Source organism: Equus przewalskii, chromosome 1, assembly GCF_037783145.1.
Source record: "Equus przewalskii isolate Varuska chromosome 1, EquPr2, whole genome shotgun sequence".
In the NCBI taxonomy this organism is placed as follows: domain Eukaryota; kingdom Metazoa; phylum Chordata; class Mammalia; order Perissodactyla; family Equidae; genus Equus; species Equus przewalskii.
Window position 1 is genome coordinate 162,864,127 of NC_091831.1, and position 13,148 is coordinate 162,877,274.

At 41.9% G+C, this 13,148-nt stretch overlaps 1 protein-coding gene across 5 annotated transcripts in view; it reads right to left on the reverse strand.

Annotated features, from left to right (window-relative positions):
• STXBP6 (syntaxin binding protein 6) overlaps positions 1-13,148 on the reverse strand; it is a 230,839-nt gene that overhangs the window by 198,143 nt on the left and 19,548 nt on the right. Inside the window, exon 1 of one of the 5 annotated variants that reach the window (XM_008531126.2) lies at positions 283-465. The exons of the other annotated variants lie outside the window; for them this stretch is intronic. The gene's annotated coding sequence lies outside the window, so the exon portion shown is untranslated. Of the gene's footprint in view, positions 1-282; positions 466-13,148 lie in introns of those variants that run through there. 5 annotated transcript variants of the gene reach the window in all.

Sequence of the window (13,148 nt, forward strand, 5' to 3'; positions counted from 1 at the left end):
CGGTTTAGCAAAAAATAAATTGCAAGGAAAAGACAGTGAAGAGTGAACCTATAGATTAAAAGGGATCAAAAGAGGTGTGTCAACCAACTGCAATGTGTGGACTTTATCTGAATCATGATACAAACAAACAAAAAAGGAAAATGAGGAAAATAGATAAATTTGAACATTGACTAGATATCCCATATTCAATTATATTAGAGAAGGTCTTAAGGTATGATAATGATATCACACTACATGAAAAAGGAATCTTTATCTTTCAGAGACGTGTAAGGAAATACTTACTAATGAAATGATAGGGGGCTGGGCCTGTGGCCAAGTGGTTAAGTTCAGGAGCTCTGCTTTGGTGGCCGGGGGTTCACCAGTTCGGATCCTGGGCGCAGACCTACACACCGTTCATCAAGCCATGCTGTGGTGGCATCCCACATGGAAGAACTAGAATGACTTACAACTAGGATATACAGCTCCCTTTTGGGGAGGGGAAAAAAAAAAAGAGGAAGATGGTAACAGATGTTCGCTCAGGGCCAATCTTCCTCAAAAAAAAAAAAAAGCCTTTGGGACAATCATATTAAAAAAGAAAAAAAACAGGATGTCAAGGATTTGCTTCGAAATAATCCAGGTTGTGGGAGAGGAGGTTGGGGTCTAAAATGAAGCAAGACTGGCTATAAACCGATCATTGTTGAAGCTGGGAGAAAGGCAGATAGGGCCCATTATTGTATTTTCTCTACTTCTGTGTATGTTTGAAATTTTCCATATCAAAAAAATATAACAAAAGTAGCCATGAGAACACCTGCTTGTCTTCTCCAGCGATTCCATGAGATCCAAAGGCAGGACCTGAGCGCTCTGCTGCCCAACACTAAGTAATGTGGAGCACTCGGTATGTGCCCAGGGAGCACCCCCTGAACCAGGGCGCCAGCCAGAGGTCTGCCAAGCTGACCTGCGACAGCGTAGGGTCAGCAAAGAAGTCCTGAGCCAGCTGTCTCTAAACCTGGAACATATTTCCAACAGAGCAGGAAACAAAATCAAATGCACAGAACGATCATAACCAAGAACTATAAACAAAAACTCTTCACAGATAAAGAAAATGCACGGAAACAGTAACTTTCACTTGAGTATAGGGACTACTGGAGTTTGCTTTTCCTTGCTTCTATTTCTCTGACTTTTCCAAATTTTCTGTAATTACTATACTATTTTAGATGTGGGAGAAAACTTAATAAACTTTATTTTTACATCATTTATAATATCAAGGCTCTAGCCCTAATAAATAATAATATTTTATTATATTTCTATGACCCTTCCTATGGCTTGGATAAGAAAGAATGTTATAGTAATGAAGAAAATATTGAAAACTATCATTGATGGATTTTCCAATGGAATTATAAAAGCAATATAAGAACACTCTTTTAATATTTGGAAAGGGGGAGATATCCATCATCATCGTTTCCTCTACAAAATAAAGGAGAATTGTATTTTAAAAAATCACATTTGAATAACCTAGCTCGAGGAGATCTCAAGTTTCTTCTAAAACCTCAATTTCAGGAAGCTAGGGGCAAATTGGGACATCTGGGACCTAAGGAAGGGGCTTTTGTGCGGCTGCTGCACAGATCTGGATATATAGACCCGGACACTCCATCCACCACCGTCACCACCACCCCCATCCTGGTCTATCAGTTCAAGGAAGGGAAGGCAAAGTTTACTGTGCCACCAAGATTCTGCACCTGGTACCACCACAATCTCCAAAATAAGATGCGTCCCACAAACAAAAATGGATTTTTTGTTTTTAGAGAAAATGTTCCTTTCAGATCAAGATTCTTAAAGAACTAGGCAACACCTTAGAATCATATGTTAGCTTCTTACTTCACTTAGAAAATAAATAAAAGAATATGTGTACCAGGGACTATTAATAATTGAATAAGCAAAAAGAAAAACATTGGAAATTTGGCATGGATGATTGTTATGTTTTCCACACAGGTCTAATTCAACTTGATTTAGACCGCATACTGCCTTTTTTTAACCCTGCTCTTAAATATACAAACAACAACAAGAAAAAAAGCTGAAACTGCCACTTCTCCTGTGCTTCATATATATTGTGGGAAGCTGTACTCAAAGGAGGGAATGTCTCAAAATGACTCAATATAGGGCAGTGTATCCTTGTAGCTGAGAGCGGGAGCTCTGGACCACATTGCCAGGTTAAAATCGCTGATCTGCCATTTATTACCTGTGTGACCTCGGGCAAGCCATTTAAACTCTCTGTGCATCATGAGTTCCTCACCTATGAAATAAAGATAAGAGTGAGAGTTTCACAGGAGCGCTAGAATAACTGAGATGAGAAATGGAAACTGATTTACACAGTGCCCAACACATCGATACTCTCCAAATGCTACCTACTCTTGTTATTACAACCTAATGTACTTTCTTCTACTCTCCCCCCGTTTTTTCCCTTTTTTCACCCAGCAAACAAAGATTTTACAAACTTCTAATTCTCTAGCCTCATCGGCAAATACTGTCATCTATTTTAAACCTTGACTTTTCTATTTTCCCTAGAGCAGAAAGTAACTTTTTCTCTAGAAAAAAACAAAGATATAATTGGATTCCCTTTACTTTGTGCCAATCATAAATGGTAGAAGATTCCTAACTTCCTGAACCTAGAAAGAATCTCACTGTTCCTGAGGTCCTAGGCAATCCTCAGAGTCAGAGAAGGTGACTTTCAGATCCCTCCAAAATCCTTCGAATTGGGGATCTAGTTTCCAATTACACTAAATGTCTCATAGCTCTTTTGGGAAAAAAAGACATTCAGACAATCCATGCCCATAAGAATGATCGGGAAAAATTCACATCCTTCTAAAGAAAGGAACACAAGTCTTAAGAATACTTGCATGTCACGCGTAACTTTTACTCAAAAGAAAATGCTCGATGTGTTTGTACTGCCAGGGGGACTCCTGGATTTTGAACTTACTAACAGGACATGAAAAGGACTGCTGAAATCATAAAATCAACCTAGGAAGGCAGGAAATGAAAAAAGAAAGAAAAGACGATCAATATATCCTAGGCTACAAGGAGTGGGAAAGGAAAGATGGAATGGGATTCACATATACTTCAGGCTCTAAAAACATGGGAATTGGTACAAAAGTGAAAAGTAAAGCATTTTCTTGCATAGAAGAAACAAGTTTGGGAGATGAAGGAAATAAAAGAAATTTGAGGTTAGTGCTGTCTAAACGTTTGGCGTATAGTGCTGAGTAAGCAGTAAAACATTTATTAGCCATGAATACAAATACTCTAGTAATGGCATAATCAATGGCCTAGTCAGTTAGACTTGCACCCTGGTCCCAATGTGTCAACATAAACAGTACGGCCTGAGGATGCTCACCAACTTCCCTAGGCCTCAATTTCCTTCTAGGTAACATTTTGGATGCTGAGATCTGTTTCTTGCCAGTTGTAATGCTCTGTGACCAGAAGGTCCCCATGTATTCCTTGGCTGGTCTAAGTGTATAGAAGTCCCAGGATATGAAAATCTTGAGGTTCAATTCATTTGGAGATAAACTCTTAGTTTATAAACTTCTTCAAAGTGGGATCTTTCTCAGCAGCCACATAGGCCCAATAGGATAGCTTCCATTAATGGCCTACTACATGCCAGGCACTGTTCTTGGCAGTTTACACACTCAACTGAGATTTTCTAAAGGATCTTAAGGAGGCTAGGACTTCTCGGCTGCAATTTAACTCAGCTCCCTTCTGCTCTGTTGAGCCCAGGAGGCAATGCTTGGTGGACTTCCACCTCATCTCCCATTTTATAAGCTTTATAATACCTAGTAAAGATGTACACAAAAACACAGGAGAAATTTATACGTCACAAGAAGACTCACGTCTAAAATGAACAAAGGCTTTCAAAAAAAAAAAGGCCAAGAACAAAGCAGGTGGTTTAGTTATTTTGAGAGCAAGAAAAAATGATCAAGGCAGGGTCCAAACTATTGCTTGGGCAAAATAGGATAAAACAGCAGATGTCAAGGACATGCAATGCTCATCAGCATCTCTCTGTTCTCTTTATTGGAGAAAAATACAGCAATCTCTGAAAGCCCTAAGAGCCAGACAGGAGAACCCAAGTCTCCAGACTCTTGAATACCCCAGACTCTAAAGGAACTCGCAGGCTGTAAGCCTTGAGTTAGTAAAGCGATTCTTGCCTTGGGAATAGTTTGAGGGGGAAAAAAAAAATTCAAAATTTCTCACAACCTTAACAATCTATAAATTTATCAAAGAGTTAACTTACCAAATTACGCAAACAACAAACTCAAAGGAGCCAGAGACAGGAAAGACAGAAAGATCTAGCATCATGTTGGACTTGGTTTTGGCCTCACTGCACAGGGAAAAATGGATGAGATATGGAGAAAGGGCAAGAGAGGCATGGGGATGGGGCAAAGTAAAGGCAAAAGAAGGGATGAATAAATAGGCTCCTTGCAGAAGCAGGAGACAGACCCACGGAGAGTGGACTGAGTGGCTGGCTGGCAGCAGAGCTGTAAGACATTGCATCCCGAGACAGATCTTTTGAGAGCTAAGGAACTTCTCCGGCTATCTTTCCTCATCATCCTCAGCCTGAAAACATGGACCCTTGCCCTCTGCTTTGTCACTGTCGTTTAGCTAATCTTTTCAGGATCAGTAACGAACAGATGCTGTATCTGAAAGTTTACATGCTTAAATTCTTTTTTTTTTTTTAGATTATAGACTTCTGTATCCTGATTTTTATCACAACCTTTTTATCACAACCTTCGGATGGTTTGAGATTATCAGATTTAGCATCTTATTATAAAACCCAAGTGCTTTTTCTTTTCTTTGGTGAGCCTTTCAAACCCTTTTTTCTTCTCAACTTCAGGGAACGCTGGCTCCAATGCCTTACCATTCAGGGAAGTATTTTTCGAGCTCTCAGTTTACAGCGTATAAACTACAGACTGGCGGGCCTGCTCAGCATTAGTTACTGCCAAAGCATAACGCACGTTACAAACGACAACAGATGCCTCCGACTTACCCTCCCTGCAAAGCTCATCACAGGGAGAGCCACAAGGGAGTCAGTTAAACCTGGCCTCTTCTTGAAGGTTTTGATTGCGCATCAGTCACCTTCTGAAGCAACATGAACATGTAAGGCAAAAGCACCAAGTCATTGCAGCAACTGAAGATCCTGTGAACTCAAGAGGTTTAAATGATTTATGTATTCTGTAGTAAAGCAAAGTGATTAAAGATACATTTTTCCTGATAAAATCACACTCTCAGGACTTACTGCAAAAACAGAGAGGTGGGGGGCTGGCCCCGTGGCCCAGTGGTTAAAGTTCCATGTGCTCCACTTTGGCGGCCCAGGATCACACATTTAGATCCCAGGTGCGGACATAGTCCACTCATCAGCCATGCAGTGGAGGCATCCCACATACAAAAAATAGAGAAAGGCTGGCATGGATGTTAGCTCAGGGCTAATCTTCCTCAGGAAAAAAAACCCACAGAAATGCAGGCCCCAAACTATTTAAATATACTCTCCCAGCTGAATTTCCACTGAAACCAAAGGTTTAGAGGAAATGGATAACCTGTTCTTAATAAGCAGTCAACTCAATCTCCAATGACCTCATTTGAACGCTGGCCAAATCTTCCTTAACCCTTAATTGGCACAGGTGACCTGAAAGGCCAAAGCCATGGACGCTCTGGTGTCTCTTCTCAACCACCTTACCACCAGTGACCCTTCCCTCTGTTCCACCTGTGCCATCCACTGCCCTAACATCCCACCTTTTGACTACAATATCCTCAGCTTCAGCTTCCTTATTAAAATCCCCTTCACTGTTATCAACCATTCAGGCCTCATCAGAAGTTTCATTTCACATCCCCTCTTACTCAGCTTCCTTTCCACAGGCCATCATTTCTATAACACATTTCCCGTAACACCCTTGCCAAATGCTCTGAACTTACTTTCCTCACCCTTTTGTCCTTCCCCACTGCCAAACCCCAGCCTTAGATATCACCTACCATAGCGCTGTCTGTGCCTACAACTGAGCACCTGGGCACTGGAGAAAGTCACATGCAGGCTGATAGTGTCACTTTACATTCACGAGCACCAACTGCAAACGAATCCTCTACAAAGGGATCCCACCACAGTTCTCTCACTCACTCATTCTCTCACTCTCCTCAACTATTATCTCACTGTCTACCCCTTCTGACATCCACACCCCCACCACCACCCCCATTCTCAGATGATCTTGCCTCCTAACAGAGAAACGGAAGCCATCATACAGCAACTTCCTGTTACCCGACTAACTTATATCTCTACCAACCCTCAGCCCTCAGCTTCTTTCCTCCTGTTGCATCCTGTCCCTTCCACTCATCCAAGGTCAACCACTCCACTTGGGCTTTAGATCCTGCTCTGTCCTACCTCCTCAGACTCACATAATCAATTGTCCCTTTTCTCTCCTCTTTATTCAATCAACTTCTCCCCTCTAACACCCTCAAGTCCTACCTTTAAAGCGCTCCACGTCAACCTCATATTCTAGCTACTGCCTTATTACTTTGCCTCCTTCACAGGAAAAATAAAAACTGTCCTCATTGGGCATCTCCATTTTCTCATCTCCCATTCATTTTTAAACCCATTCCAATCTGGCTTGGCTCCGTCACTCCCTGAAACAGCTCCAGCCCAGGTCAATAGCGACCTCCTTGTTGCCAAATTCAAATGAGAATTTTTTCTTTCTTATCTCATTTGACATCTTGACAGTGTTTGAAATGTTGATCAATCTCTCTCTGGAGCGCTCCTTACCTTGGCCTCCATGACCGATGCTCGCCTTCCTACTGCTGTGGCTCCCCTCTCTTCATGAGCTTGTCCTTCTTTACCTGTTCAAGCTCCTTGAAGCTTGAACCTAGGCTCCCTTTTCTTTTCACTCTTTTTCAGCAGTTAAAAGACCAACTACCCACAGGGGCAAGCAAGTAATACAATGAAGTGAAGCAAAATTGACTCTCACTTGCTCTCAACTCTACAATTTAAAACGCAGCAGAATGAGCAGGAAAACTGGCAACAGACCCTAGGCATCAGGGTAAGATGACAATAGGGAGAGGTACAAACTATAATAAAATGTAGAGCAGATGCTCCGATTAGAACAATTACTTGAGCTCAAGCCAGAAGTCTTGAGTTATATATGAAAACTCACAATTTTTAAATCTTGGCAATGGCATCAATTAAGATTTCTTTCTGGTGTGAATGCCTGGTTACACCCAAAGGAGAATTTATTGATTCTTTTAACTAAAAAGCTGGGAGGTACAGCTGACACTGGGTTTAATCAATGTGCTCAGGACCAGTTTCTCTATCTAGACTCCACTTCTTATTGTGCCTATTTTCAGATAAGCTCTACCCTATGGCAGTAAGACAGTTGCTAGACCTCCAGACCACATTCTGCCAGGTTTAAGCAGGAAACAAGAAAGATTCTCTTCCTGGAGCCTCCCCCCCTCCCAACCCCGCCATAGTCTCATAACTCCCTCTGATTGGGCCAACTTGGATTACATAGCCATTCTTGAACCAATCATTGTGGCCAGGCCACTCAGGGGATGACCGGCCAGCCTTGGGTCACACACTGCATCTGGAGTCAGGGCTGGAACTTAATCTAAAGCACAAGGTCTGAGGTTGAAGGCTAGGAAATTTCTTACAAGGAAATTAGGGTGCTGCTGTCAAAAGAGAAAATATATGCTGGGCAGCCAAAAACCATAAACATGCTACAGCAGCTTGTTCAAAATATTTTAAAAACACTACAGAGGCCAAATAAAACAGGTTTGTTGGCTGAAGGTGGCTTGTCAACCTCCAGTTCCAATCATCCTTTCCCTCCTTATTCTGTAGGTGACTCATGCAAGACTGAGCCTCCGTTTGCCATCTCTATACCAAGAACGCCACATTTTTCTCTCTGACTCACAAATTCCACTGCCTACTCAATATCTTCACTTGGATGCCTCAAACTCATCTCAAATTCAGTTTGTCCAAAATGAAATTAACGATCTCCCTACCCCACACCCTCTCCCATCCAAGACTGGCCTTCCTCCGAGTTATGGGGGAGGGGTGGGAAGTGAGGGGAGACAAGACCAACACGACGGAGGTATGGTCTGAGAGGAAAAAAAAATCTTTCAAGAAGTCAACTGTAAGACTATTAAAATCTTTTAGTTACTTCAAAGATTTAACAAAAATATCCGATATCCTAATTCATCAAAATTTGCAATTTCCATTTTCCATGTCTTTCCAATTTTTTTTGACACACAGAAATGAAGTGTCATCATAAACACCAAAGGGAGAAAGATTGTCAAGGGGCCTCCAAAGGTGCTTTTGCTTGCTTGTTAGCACAGCTGTGGTTTCCTAAAAAACATATTGTCTGATTTGATCCTGACAATAACCCAGGACGTTGATAAGGCAAATATTACCCTATTTCATCAAATCTAACAAAGCACTGATTGTAAGATGCACCATCATTTTATGCACCACTATATTAGAAGAAAACACCACAAATTAAACCGTAACATATAATGAAACGTAAATCACATCTTGTTTTCAGACATATTTATATCTGAATATATATTCAGATATAATATATATATATCAGATATATATATTTTTTATTAAAATGTATGTCTTAGAATCTTTGAAAAATATTATGATAAGCCTCACTTTTCAGATAAGGAATCAGAGACTTGCCCAAAGTTGTACACAATAAGTTGAAAAATGGACTTGAACCCATAGGGATCACTTTCCTAATCTGTTTTTCCCCCAGCTTAGCCCCTGGGGCTGAATGATCTCCAGAGTTTCTTCCGGGGCCCCAAACACTTTTCTGATACAAAGTTGGGGAACGAAAATCAGAACTAAGTCAAATCAATCAATAAATGCTGTTAAATTGACATGGATTCTGAGACTTAGAATAATTGAGAAGTGGACTTTTCTCTAACTCCTAGAAAGCCTAGGAAATACTGTGAACATAACTAGCAATGCATGCCAGGTGTGTAACATAAAGTTTTCATCCTTAATGTCACGGCTAACTCAGTAGGGTTGGCACAAAACCTTACAGTTGGCTATTAATGTTGGCATAATTCACAAATCGATTTTCACTTGTGAAGCGATATTACTGGGTATCTAGTCAAGCTGAAACTTTCATTCTTTTAAAATAAAGTATGCCGACTTAATGATTTTGTCTCTTTGTTTCAAAAATCCCCATTTGGAAAGGTGCCCTGTGATACCTAATTCCTGCATACACTAATGCAAAGCAAACGGGTAAACTCAGTAGTTCTAATCAGCCTGTGCAAGGAGCCTTTTGACTTCAACACCCAATATTCATTAAAAAGAAAACTTGTTGCAAAAGCCAAGAAATTTGGTGTGTGGGATATGAATAAGATGGAATAGGCTTCCTTCACGGCAAAGTGCTTTTTTTACATCTAATTGTGTTACCTTTTGTATTCCCCATAGCACCTAGAGCAGGGTCTTAAACATATAAACTGCATAATAAGGACACATGATGAGATACACAATAAGAAAAAGGGCCGTCCCTCTGTTTTCGTAAATGTTCCTTCTTCCTAGGCCTGTGTTGGCTCTGGAGGAGAAAAAGTCTAGCAGATTCTTAGTGGCGCCTACTGTGAGTCTATCTTTGTGCCAAAGGCACATCAAATTTAATACCACAGTCCTCAAGGAGCTGTCTAATCAGTGGGGACAAATATAAAAGATATGCAGGTAGCAGATTACCCTGAAGTACACATAGCGACCTAGCAATACACTAAAATGTCTTAATATCACATCCAAGCAGCAACGGATGCAGCATTAGGAGAGTGGGTGCAGCCAGCTGCTAGATATGACCTTGGGCAAGTCGCTTCTCTGCACCTGTTTCCTTACATTACCTAGCCATCCCCCGGTGCTACTGCAAAAGAAATTAAGGCAGGAGAAAATCTTTGTCAAACCCTAAAGCACTATACAATGTAAAGTATCATTAGGCATACTAGTAAAATATCCTGTTGCCCACAATATCACAATGATTTCTTTTTGGGATCCCTTAAGATGAAATCCTGGAGGGCTCCTTTTAAAATGCAACCTCGAGCACTCATTCCCAAGTTTAAAGACTCCTTATTTCCAAAGGATCAATTCTCAACTGTTCAGCTCAGTAAATAAGACTCTTCAAAAACTGGATCCTCCGCAGCCGCATCTCTGGCTTTACTTTTCAAAGACCACAGCAAATATACAACTGCTCCCTGACCGAAGCCTTCCGAATCTCTTTGCCTTTGCAATTTTGGTAACGTTTCTGACTCTGAGGATCCTACCATCCTCAGGACTCCACAGACTACTAATATAGCACCTTCCACATCATCATGGGGCTTCGAGCTTCTCCAGGGCAAGGAGGGCCAATGCTGCCTTCTTCCCCACACTTAACAACAAAGCCCAGCCCACATGCAGCTCAGCATATGTTCCTGAGTGACAGGGAGGGGAGATCCTCATTTGCATACCACAAAAAATAGTGCCAAGGAGAGAATCTCAAGGGAAGGTTGTCAACTGAAAAAAGACTTAGAGGCCCGAATAAAAATACCACACGTCCACATCTCTTATCCAAATCCCCTAAGGCCAGATGTGTTTGGAATTCGAAAATTTTGACATTTTCAGAAAGGCAATACGTAACTTCTGCTCCCAGTGGAGTGTAGGTCAGCACCCCACACTCAAACACAGTAATACTTCTGGAGTAAAGCTTACAAAGAACCACACTAAATGAGATAAACGAAGAATATAAACAGACTCTCATTCGCTCAGGTCATATCTCACCACCAAATGGGTTACAAGACCTTTCAGAGTCTTTCGGGTTTTGGAATTAGAGAGAAAGGATGGTGGGATCCACACCACCTGATTTGTGTACATAGCTTTTTCACATCCATTTTTTTGTTTGCTGAGAAATTCACTACGGCAGGATTGACCTATATCTAGGCAACCAAAAAAAGTGACCACAGACCCAAACAGCAGCAGACAGGCTATAAAACACTCTAAGAGGAGGGGTTCAGAGGCTCATACAAATGGTCATCATCACTGGCAATTGTAGCAGCCTATTAGAATAACAAAAAAAAAAAAATCACTGGATCTAGCACTGAAGGGCCAGGTGAGAAAAGCAGGGATACGCAGAGCAGAAAATGAACGCCTGAATGACTGTGTCAATAAATACCATTAGGAAGTCCTGTCACTGATTTCTAAATGGCTCTCCAGCTGTAGGGGCAGACATGTACACATACAGGCAACGGCATCCAGAAACCAAAATCAAGCTGTCCCGGGCCAGTTCAACTTGCTTCCATATCAAAATAGAAAGAGCAACGCATGCCGCCTGCCCTCCCGGGCTGCAGGGAGGAGCAGAAGAACATTTTTTGCAAATAAATACAGAGAGATATACACATAAATTCTCTTAAACAACCAGAAAGACTCCCACGTGATGCCTCATGTAAGAAACTTGTTTTAGAACCAAATGCTGGCAGCAGTAAAACTTCCCGTAAGAAACTGGCAAGTGCTTTCCTTTCTAAAAAGAAGTACTACATGAGTAGGAAGGGGAGGTCATGCATAATCCCATTTCCAATGAATCCTAACACCTGGACACCCATTGTGTGGTTAGCTATGAATCTGAAAGTTCGTATTTCAGAGAGTGGGAGATTGCTGCCTCAGAACACTTATAACAGGAACATCTTGGTTCTATCACACCCCAGAAGCCACTAATAGCAGCAACAGCTACGAGTTACCCTCCTGAGCCCTCAGCACGTTAAGTTTCAATAGACCCTCACGTTAATAATAGAACCTACTTTATAGGGTATCATCCCATTCCACATATAAGAAACTGCATCTTTCACTAAAGACCTCAGAGCTCTTAAGAAGGAAAGCCAAATGACTGTGATGTCATCTCTTGCCAATTACTTGGTTTCTACTCTGAAAAATATGGCACAGCTTATTCACCATAGCACACTCTTCTATCCCCTACTATATGTACACCTTTTTCAGTAAGCATGTAGCAGAAACAACTCTCTTGTCCACATCTAGATCCTCTCCCATGTATCCCAGCTAAAAATGTGTTCTCTCTGTCTCCCTCCCCCCTTTCCAGAAGTTCTCCTTGAAGTTGTCCCACCCATCCACCTATCCATCCCCTTTTGGGCACCTATTGTATATGAGGCACTGTGTTAAGGGTACAAAATGTACAAGTCACAGTCTCATCCCTGAAATGTTCAATCCAGACATGCAATCAAATAATCATACTTGAGCATGATAAGTCATATACGGCACAGGAGTAGCACAGATCAACTCTGCCTCACGGTGGAAGTTCAATGGTCACAGAAGGCTTCAAAGAGGTGGTGTCTGAAGAATGATGGCAAAGGTACAAGACTGACAAGGAGGAGAAGGGCAGTTCAAGGACAAAAGGATGAAAATGAATGATGTTACCAGGTCATTCAGAACAGTGTCAAATGACAATGGAGAGATGAAGCTGGGAAGGAGGGACGGAGCCAGCCAATAGAGAAGCAAAGGTAAACCAGCTTCAGTGTCCAAAGTCCAGTCTTCTGGGCCCGTCTGACCACAGCACCCAAGACAGCACTCTGCCCCACAGGAGGGGAAAAGGAAGGGCCGGGGCAGCGCAATGGGCAAAGAAGCCAAGGAGCTCACCGACACACCAGGAGAGTCTGGCCACCTCTTCCCGACACGCTTTCCAACTCTCCCCCAGCACCCTCATTCTTACCATTGGCCCTGTAGAATCTAAGAACTACTCTCTTGCCCTTTTTTGAGGCTAATATCTGCCAGTTAATCAGGACTCTAAAACCTTGAATTGAAGACAAGACACGGTTCCATCAAGGATTCTTCATCCTGAGGGGTGGCTCTGGGAGCAGCACAGGATAAAAGAAAGCTTGCTGACCTGGGCAGGGGAACAGAACTGATTTTAAATAGATGTTAAAGGCAAATAGCTCGATCATAGATCACCAGTTACAGATCGTTTCAATATCCACCGGAACACGAGGGCACAATAAAGACTGGCAGAGTTGCTGGGTTCTTATCCATTCCTCCTGGGCCTTCAAAGCAGTAATCCCCAAGCTTTCTGAAATTGCTATAGCCTGTCTTTTCTGATTCACGGACTCCCATCGCCCCTTTAAAAAAAGAACAAAATTCTGTTGCT